Source organism: Gavia stellata, chromosome 4 (assembly GCF_030936135.1).
Source record: "Gavia stellata isolate bGavSte3 chromosome 4, bGavSte3.hap2, whole genome shotgun sequence".
In the NCBI taxonomy this organism is placed as follows: domain Eukaryota; kingdom Metazoa; phylum Chordata; class Aves; order Gaviiformes; family Gaviidae; genus Gavia; species Gavia stellata.
Window position 1 is genome coordinate 24559309 of NC_082597.1, and position 10806 is coordinate 24570114.

Genomic DNA, 10806 nt, shown 5'->3' on the forward strand with positions numbered 1-10806 from the left:
AATTTAGAGCCAGAAATCTTAATATTTTCCCAAAAAAGTATTTTAAAAAAATAAAATCAGATTCTTTGTCCTAAATGAAAGTTGACTTCAATCAATAGCAAATAAAAAGAAGATATTTCTTTTTCAAAATCAATGCCCATGTCTAGATCTTCTAAATATACAGAGCCATATCTATAAAAAAATCATAATCTCACAAATTCAGTTACAAAAAAGTGAATCTGTTTTCTGGTCTGCCATCCCACTTTCTGCTGCACTTCTTTATCAGAAGCATTAGAAGTAATATGTCCTGCCACCCCCAGTGATTTCCCACACTGTCCAATTGTTCTAGCTGTTAAAGACTTTTTCTTAATGCCTAACTTAAGCTTTTCCTTTCCTATCTTGAGGCCATCACTTCTTGTCACGCCATCTCCTGAGACAGTGTAATTCCCTTCATTCATTTTTGTTGTTACCTTGATGGTGTTTATAGATGGTGATCATGTTCCCCTTGAGCCTTGTCTTTCCTAGACTATAAAATGTTGTTATTTCCCCTTTGCTTATCCTTGGACTGGATTATTCTTGCTGAATCTCCTTGTATTTTCTGACTCCCTCGCCGCATCCTCCCACTCTTCACTATCAGAGGTACCTGCAGTTTGTCAAGCAACATATCCAGTGGCATATCAAGATCCTTCACATCATTTTGCTGTGTCATAATGATGCGTGAGCTTTTTGTTTTGTTAAAAAAAATAATAGAATCTACAGGAGTTTATAATGTTTGGTTTTATTCTCACTGTCCCCAGGCTGGGCAGGGCAGGACCTGACAGCCAGACTCCATTTGGCAGTAGGATGGGCTCTGCCTGTGGGGTCCTGCCTTGTCTGCTGCCAGCCAGGAGCAGGGCAAACCAGGGGGGCAGCAAGCAGCAGCCCCAGCTCCGTGCATCGGGCACCTCCCTGGGGACAGGGACAGGCCCCGACAAGCTGTGGGATTCTTACTTTCTTGCCCTAGAATTAACTTATGATTTTCAGCAGTGCATTTCATACAACTTTTACTCTTTTGGTAGTCAGGTCATTTTGCAATTAGCTTTTGTGTCTCAGTGGCTTTCGTACCCAGTTGGTATTGGTTTTCAGGGAATCCTTCCATTTTGCTGGAAACAAGCCAGGGGACTGGCGAGGAGACACAGGACTCAGAAATGAAGTACTGAATTGTGCTGAGCTGGAAACCTCAGTCTCTCAAATCAAAAGAAGTACTTCCAAAAACATTAACATGAATGTTTGAACAGGAATGATATATCAGATTAAAATAGATCATTGGACAGATACATTAAAAAACCCACTTTTTACAAAAGCTCCACTTCTATCAAATTATCTTCTTCCAAGGAAAAACAGCTTCACTGAGAAAAATTGGTTTGTTCTGCTTAAGAGTAGTGAACTGGTAGAAAAAAGAAGCAGCAAGTGTCAGGTAACTATAAAATAAACCCTTAATAATTCTGGTTGGCTAGGTATCTCTGATGTCATCATTGTTAGGACTACAGCACCCTATGGTCATCTAAACTAATTTGAAGAAAAATATCCATACAAAGAAGCAAGCCAGCAATGGGAAATTAATAACGTAGGTAAGCAAGAAGTGGGCATGTTTCTGAGCATTGTGTTATCTTTGTACCACAATAGATGCTATCTGCAAACATGATCATGATTTAAGTTACTCTTTATTCTACAACAGTGCAATTCCTTTTACTGCAGTAATCCTATTCCCCTTCCTAACCCTGTTAGGTCCTTCACTTTGCTGTTTCTCTGGTAGACATCAAATCCATGCTACAGTATTTTGGTCCAGCTGGTATACATCACAGAATATGCTATTCTACAACTGATAGATGGAATTCCTTTACTGAGCTCACTTTACCAGGTGTATCAGGATATTCAGGACAAGGAATTGCTTTCGTTTGGCAAAATCACTTTAGTAAACCCATCTAGCTCATAAGCTACTAAGGGCCATTTTCCAAATATAGTTTCTTTTCCAGAAGAGGTTTAGATAAATGGTCATGTGCTGGGCCTCAATGCAGTGATGAGGAGCCCAGTACCCACGTGTCAGTACAGCCACAGAGTGCCAATGGCACATTCCCAGAACCTTCCCCACCTCCTCACCACCTTTCCTTATTTTTTTCTTTTTCCTTTTGTATAATCAGTTGGTAAGGGGTTAACACAGCTAACACAGAAATCATGTGGATTTGTGTAAACAGAATAAAAGATAAAGCTGATCACCTTTCTGTATCTTTCTGTGTGTGTGCGCCCTATAAAGGGTGGATTTGCTGGGGGAAAGAGAAATATGGAGGTCAGATTATACAGTGCAACCACATAGCCCTATGCAGAAAAGGATGACATTCAGCAGCGTGTGTGTATGTATATGTTGGTTCAATTCTGTTTTTTTTCTTAAATTTAACTTATTGGAATTGAATTACACTGACCTTTCTCGAAGTCCTGTCTGACTCTCCTCAGTATGTAATATATGTGTGTATATATATAGACATAGATATATTTCAATTCTAATAGCTAGAAGAAAAGAACAGAATCATAGTTACTTACACAATTCCATTCCCTGCCTGTCATTTCAGTAATACAAACAGTACATGCCTTTTTTCTTTTTTTTTTTTTCCACACTGGAATATGAAACAAGACAAAGGAAACACATTTCTACACTGCCATCCACTGATTAACTCACTAGGACAGTTACTAGCCAGACTCCATTTGCAACCCGTGCGGCGTGCTGCTGGGAGAGCTGACAGCCAGGAGATGAATGATGGTAAGGGGTCAAATGCTGCTCTGCTACCCAGGAGGAACCCTCAAAATAACTCCACTGACTTTGAAATCAAAGAGTAAGTGCATTGCCATAAAATTCCAACGTGCAGCAGCACACAATGTAATCACTGAGCAGAGCATCTCTCTTCTGTAGATATATACTCAATGTTTCTCTGAAAATGTTTAAGAAAATGCTCTCATCTTCAGTCAAGATAGGCCAGCTCCAGTGCCTATTGAAGTCCATGACAAGAGTCCTACAAGAAGCCAGCCTGAATTCTCCCTGTTATCTGTTACATTCTTATGTTGAACGCTTTCAAATGTTTCTCTCATATTTCACTGACTTCAGCCTGGTTTTACGTTTCCAGTCTCACTATGGAAGCTGAAGTAGGAACAAAATGATTGTATAGTTGTTGTATAAAAAAAAGCGGGTCAAAAGAAGAAAGCTGCAGGCCACAGTCTGGATCAGTTCCAGCAACACTGCTCTTAGCTCTGATCGCTCTTGAAGTTCTTTCTTCTGTTCATTAATTTTTGGCACCATTTCAAATAGAAAGAAATAAATATGAAAGTTCTCGCTTTAGTAAAACTCTCATTTATAGGGTATCCATGTATATGTTTGTGTCTCTACATTATCTCTCCTCTAATTTTTAATTATTCAGCCTGTCTGTTTAAATCCACTGGTTTCAAACAGCAGCAAAAACAGCCCACTATGTTATCTTGCATTTCTAGTAGAGTTTCATCTTTTTCATTTATAGCCTGTTTTCTTTCTATTCCAAGATTTATCTACAGTATTGCTTGCAAGTCATTCTTATGTGCAAACATCAATATCCCTGTGGGGCAGTGTTGTAATGAGGATCAAGAAATTCCACTTAAAGATCAGGAAGGGGAGGGAAGGGGTGGTATTAGCACTACATTTTACTTTTAAAGCTCCTCCTCTGCTAGTCAAAGGAAATCAACAAATGTTACTTTTTGTTCCAAAAATGTATAAAAATTAACTGTAAGTAAAGCATATTTTTTACAAAGGAATACCCAATGGATTTAATTATGAGGAAAGACTCTGACACTTACGGAATAAATATGGCACTAAATTCAAGCCTTTTATGTATCCTTCATCCACCAGAGATTGCTGAGCTGACCCCACTGCAGCTGAGGAGTTAGAAATTTGATTTTTAATGTCATAATCACAGCAATTAGTACATAGTGTCTGTATTTTGACACATCAGCGAGAGGCAGAAGAGTCTGTAAAATACAGTCTACTGAGGAAAAAAAACCCAAACCAAAAAACACACACAAAAAGCCCCCCAAAACAAAAGAAAACCCAGACAGAATTAGAGCAGTCACGCAGAGCTGATTCTACATATGTGGATGTATCAGTGCCTCCAAGTGGCTCAGCTTCATGACCTGTAGGGCAATAGTAAAGTCTGGGTGACAAATCTAGGTTTAGTAAATTTTTTAAGAAAGAGTTGTCTAAATGCTTAATTATTTAAATTTCATCATCGAATCAAAATACAGATTTGGAGGATAACAAAATTACTTGCAGTGTTTCTCTATGGGAGAACAAGAATTAGAGCAAGGAGCCAGGGGCCACTGGGAGCTCTTCCTTTGGATTTCAGGTGCTAACAGGGGGTAAATGCCTTGTTGCTGTCTTTGTTTTATCCTTTCCTCCACCTGACAAGGTCAATTTATTTTCAGTTAGAGGAAAAGGCAACTGCATGACTGAACATAACATTTTTAATAGGATTAAAAAAAAAATCCGTTATTATTTGAATGAGGTAACAACTGCTACTGTCTTATGGTATATCACGAGTGTGATCAGCCATTCCTACTCCATGTTGTTATTTTGAATAAAAGAATCCATACAGGAGCAAGTGTGTTTTACAAATGCATTTTAAAGTGTTTCAGTTTAAGGGAAATTGCAACAGATGTGCATATAAAAGACCATATTCTCTGTTCTATTCCATCTATTTTCTCAGTATCATGCAGATAAATATAGCCATCTCTTACTTAATTTTTCTGCAGGCTACCTGCTTTATGCAGAGAGATGCTGGAAGCCTACAATGCTAATGCAATTTCTGACTGGTTAACAATCTCTTAAGGCCTAACTAGCACAGATCATTTCAGGTCCAAGGTTAAAGTATGCTATGCAAAGTCTGGTACAGAATAGGCTCAGGCATCAGGGAGAGAAAATGGGATCCTTCAGTCTTCCTTCTTTATCACCTTCTGGATATAATGGAGAGAAAAGATTAAGAGACCTGAAACAAAGCGGTGTGTCATTAGCCACGATTTCTTCTCTGTTCTCATCTGTTTCAAACCATTGCTGCTCTTTCAGCTTCTGCTTCTCACTGGGAAAGGACTGAGTATACTTTGACATCGTTTAGGGTATATTTTGATAGGCTTTTTTCTTCTGTGGTGGAAAGTAGGGATAATGAAATGGTCTCTGTGGATAAAATGTTACCTGCTTTGAAGTTAATGGCATGGATTTCATCACCTGACTGTAAGTGGGAACACGCTGCTCAGCATGTGCTAGTGCAGACGTTCGGCATCTCTTCTCCATCATTAAGCAGTTTCAGTTTACAGCAGTTGGAGAACCTACTTTCTGTTTAACACAGGGCAGAATTTCATTTTCAGTGGTCATTAAATACATATTCATGAAATAATTTAAATAAGGGGTTGTGGTGAACAAATATCTCAGGGCAATATATATTCAAAGTCATTTTGGAAGGTCAGTTAATTAAGTTAAAATTTCATCCTGTCCTTTAGTTTAACCAAATGTGAGTTTCGTTCATTTAGTGGTAGGATTTATTTCACTTAACTATGTGCCTAGTCTGGGCTTGTCATTGTTCTCTAACCTGTGGAGAGAAATGAGCACATCCAGAGAGAAATTAATTCCATTCTGTATTAGAAATCTATTTCTGGCTATAATGACCCACACTCTGAAAATATCTCCACTGACTAAAGAGTCGTCTAGACAACCACCTTAGGCTAAACATGTAATTTTCATATAACTAAAGTTAGGTGAGACATATCCTATGAAAGTGTCAATGAAGTTAGCTTCATACCATTTTCCAGGCTTACAGGAAATCATTATACACAAAATTCACATGCACAAATCTGTGTTATCATCAAATAACATGTTTTTAATTAATGTTTTCACTAGTTTTCAAGGAAATATCAAGCCACCTACTTTCATGCAAGCATCCATTTTGGAAGTGCCCAGTCCTCCATCATCAACAGCCATTGTTTTGTGGCTATAGCAAATTTATAAAAAATTACTGCTCTGGACTCTTAAAATGTAACCTATACAGTGAGGAATTCTACAGAACAACATCTGAATTCTTGAAGGAGGGCAGGTAACATATTTTGTTGTTAAAGGTGGACCTTAATTACCTTCTTGTACCTCTTTTTGTACAGTCATTATGGACAAAGGCTAAAATACCTCCTTTCAGAAATGTAAGCCAGGCAAAATTAAACTGTTGATTTTCCCTCTAGTTCTCTTTAGTATTTGTAGAAGTACAGAGTATAATACAAATCTATTGACTGTCTATTGAAGAAAATTAAATTATTCTGCAACTAAATCCTCCAAGTAACACAGTAATTTCTAGCTGTTAAGAAAATCCAGAGATATCTTTTTCAAGTGTCGTGCATTTCTGTGTGCAAGCAGTGTGTAACGGTAGTTCAAGGTACTTTGTTCTTACTGCCAAACACAGAACAAGCTTCTTACATGTTCTCTAACCTGGTTTTATACAGAATATCCTCTTACATGGGACTAACACTATCTGAGACATATTTACATTTATACCGTAAGATTAAAAATGCAATTTGTAAGCCAAAAGATTTTTTAAAATTATCTCAGTGTTTTCCAAAACCATCCCAGAGAGATCATGATGCTATGCCAGTCCCTCTGTCAAATCATTTGCACTGTCACTATGAGATTTGCTGCCAAAAAGGAATGCAGCAGATACAGTACTTTTTTCTATGTGACAGCCACGTCACAAACGTGCTTCTTAGCCATGAAAAGTGAAATGTTTGTTATGTTATTGGCATGAATGCACCAGCCAACACAATTCTGCAAAGGTGATGACACATGCTATGAATAATTCATTTTTCTGTTATGTTTTCTTGTTACCCACTGGGCAATGTATGTTAGGTATCACTTTCTGTACCTGATCTACATAGTATTTAGAGTTGTTACAGCAGACAGTTAAGATCAAGTTGTACTGATTCATGATCACACATCTGGAGATCCCCAGTTTGGTTTATAGTGCGTCACAGAGTCATGGCTATGGCAACACTGAGGAAGGAGAGGACCAAGAACTGAGGCTTCAAAACGCTTGGGATGAGATTTTGCAAAATGAGGGTGGTTTTCAATGTTTTGGAACTGCAAAACTCACTGGTTAGAATGTTATTGTCCCCTTCTGTGCCTACTTGCACGCTATGTGTAAAAGGCTTACCTCTGTGAGAGACTACACCAAGGGCTGGAAATCTTTTCTTACTCTTTTAACCTGTTGTACCTACTAAAACACTTACTATGTTAATTCCAAAAGGGTGAAGATGCTCAAAAGAATGCTCCTACATATTTCAAGCCTTGCGCTGTCAAGAGGTGCCTTCTATCTTCTGAAATTTTATCTGCCCTGAGCTACAAAAGTGCAATTTCCATGTAGTTTGTCTGAGGCGTGTCAAAGGGGTATAATACTATATAGTGCAGAACTGGCATGCACTGTATTTCATGTATTCTTCCCTTTCATAGAAAAATCACACACAGTAAATGTTCTTCTGTTGACTTGGCATAGTGGGAGCACACTGGATGGCATAAAGACGGACAACGGTGTGCACGCATGCTGTTGAAGCTGAATGAAGCTTCTTTGATCAGTTCTGTCCTTTTTCTTTTATTTCCTGCTTGTTTATGCAGGGAGCAGACATACCACACCGATGAGCACAGTATGAATGCTTATATTAATAGGTTTTCCTCAAAGTATACTTTCAAAAACATTAGTTTGCTCAAATTAGGGTAAATCACTTTAACAAACAGAAATCCTGCCACCAATTTAAACTGCTTTAGCAGAGGAGACTCTGCTTATTATGTTATGGCGGTAGTATTTTCTACAAAGTTGCATTGTTTATTTGTACCCATGTGATGCAGGCGCCAATGGGTTTAACACAGATTACAATTTAAAGGACAGAAGCATGCTTTTTTGCAGTGTTTACATGCTGCGTAAGTTTGAGTCCATAGGCATGATGAGCATCTGAATATGAAAGGGTTTTGTCACTGTATCAGATCATGTACCTTTATAACGTGATGTGTGTTCCAGTCTTTTGCAGCAAACAGAGAAACTGACCATTGTAACAGAACCTAAAGAAACGGTAAAGCTATGACCTCTGGGGAACACTGAGACATTTTCATTATGTGCCTTAATGTTAAAACAGAGAAATGTATTAGAAAATAGCTTTTCTATTTGGTTTCAAGAAATTCCTGTAAGCTTTAGCCACCTTTCAGATATTTTTTATTTAAAGAATAACACACTACTTGGAAGATACAAATGCGGATGTGGATGTAAAATATTATGGATATTTTTAATTATTATTCATATTAATTTGGACATTCCTTAACTATACTAAAAGTACTTAAATGAAATGACTGCCGGAGAGAACAAGAACCTGGACTTTGTGGGGGGCGGGGCTGTGTCTTGAAAGCTGAGAATGTGTACGAAACCTCGTTGTGTACGAAACCTCTTTGTGTACGAAACCTCTTGCATTTCACCACAGCTGATGGTCAGTTTGTCAATCCTAAATGACAGTTCTGCTAATTACAGAATAACAGAATCACAGAATCACTAAGGTTGGAAAAGACCTGTAAGATCATCAAGTCCAACCATCAACTAACACCACTGTGCCCATTAAACCATGTCCCACAATGCCACGTCCACACATCTATGGAAAAGGTAAAGAAAAAAAGGTAAAAAAAATCCCTCAGTAAGGTACAAGAACCAAATGGATTTGGTGTTGGAGATCTGTAGATGGAAAGAAATCTGGATAGGAGAAGATCAGGAAGAACACTGACACTTGGCAGAAGCATATCCACATGAGTGAAACTTCATATTTAGAAATAATTGATCAGCCTGTCACTGTGATGTTTCTAAAATTACTTGTTGCTTGCCGTGACCGAAGATACGAATTGTAGATGAAGGGGCTGAAGAGAAAGATAACTACAACAGGTGTCCTGACTGTCCTTTACACTGCAGTGAATGACTGCCAGTGTCCCATGGAAAGGGTGCACAGAGGATTACACAGGTCTGCAGAAAAGGCTTACAGAAGTGCAGGCCAAGGAGGCTTTTTCTAGAGAAGTAAGGACAGGATAATCCAAAAGAAAAGGTGGTTCAATCATGCGAAAAGCTGGGGATGTCTTAGTACAGGGAGAATTTATTTAAGGATTAATTCTCTCACCTGATGAAATCTATGTAAGTAGCTGGGAAAACACACAGATAAGACAAACTTTCAATTGCTAAATTACTGAAGAAAATTGTAAAAAATCATGTAATGTCCATGCCTGATTTCAGTACAAAGGAAAAGGAAAATCAGGCAGTCAAAGTCACAGGAAAGAGAAGGACTGTAAGAGGAGGAAAATGGTAAGATTTATAGGAAAAAGGCACTAGGAACACAATCATTGATGGAATGAAACCTAATCTACTTGGAAAATTTGGTGAGGGCAGTAAAAAGCTCAGAAAGCTTGTGCGCTGTTGCAAGGAACAAAGCAGAAGAATCTGAATTACTGCCATAGGACATAAAAACCTTATATTTTACAAGCAGCAGACAGGCAAGAATAATAAAACATAGTTTCTGAAAGATATCTATTATTAAAGATAGCTAGAAATAAAACTGCTGAGGAAACACTAAGTAAATAATGTTACAGGGAGAAGTGATAGAGCAGGTAAAACTGAATCAAGCACTGGAAAACGGGATGGAGGAATTTGATTCAAGGTCCAGAATCAACTTTAAATACTGATGCTGTCTCAAATCCTATGACTATTTATTAATTTACATTATGCAGAAGATTGAAATAGTACTGAGAACTCGGGCTGGAACCCAGATTTCTTATAGTGCATTTGAGCATTCATTTCTTTCTCATTCACTTTTTTGCTATACTCTGGGGCTCTCTGTCCACTGGTTAATCCGGGGACTCTGGCCATGAGCTAGATGCTGGTTTCCCCAGACTGGACTGCTTCTGTGCTCAAGCAGGAGTCTGAATTCACAAACCTGAGGAGCTCCGAAGTTCAAAATGTTGTCACCAAATTAAGTGACGAGTCCTGGAGAATAAGCTTTCTTAATAACTGTGTTGCATGTTCCAGCAACACGTCCATGTGCCACAAAAACCCATCCGAGGTGCCAGAGAAAACCTCTGAACTTTACCTGGCCTCAGCAAGATTTTAAAAACAGAGTCTGTTGAGACCTTCAGTTTCACAAACCTCTTTTGATCATAGCAGAGGCATTTCTTATGGGTTTAGGTCATCTTCTCTTACTGGTAAGTATGAAGAAAGACAGAATTCATTTTACTTTCATATACTGTTCCCCTAAGCCAATCTGCACTGCTTGTGGAGAGGAAGAGTTTGAGACAGAAGGAAGACAAAACAAATGAAATGATTAGTACCATATTTTAGTAGAAAAGTCAAAGGCAGATTAAGGAGATGGGTCCTGCTCCCCAAATACCCTAGTTTTCTACCCCTGGCCAATTGCTAATGGAACACTTTGATTATTTATTTTTCAAACCATAGATAAGGAAGGTACACATTTATGAATGTGGTGCTCCTTTCGAAATTCATTTACAAGTGTGTCTATACAAATTTGCAGATATGTAAACAACTGCATGTTTACCTGAGGTGAAGCTAATAAATGTTTAATGCATTCTAAAGCAAGATAACCTTTTCAAGCCAGTGCCACAGCTGAGTCTAATGCTTGCTGACAGACTCTATTTTGGCAATTATTTTTAAAGGTCTGTTTCTCTTCATTTTATTAGTGCATGATAAAGTCAAGCCCTAAGGCATCTAA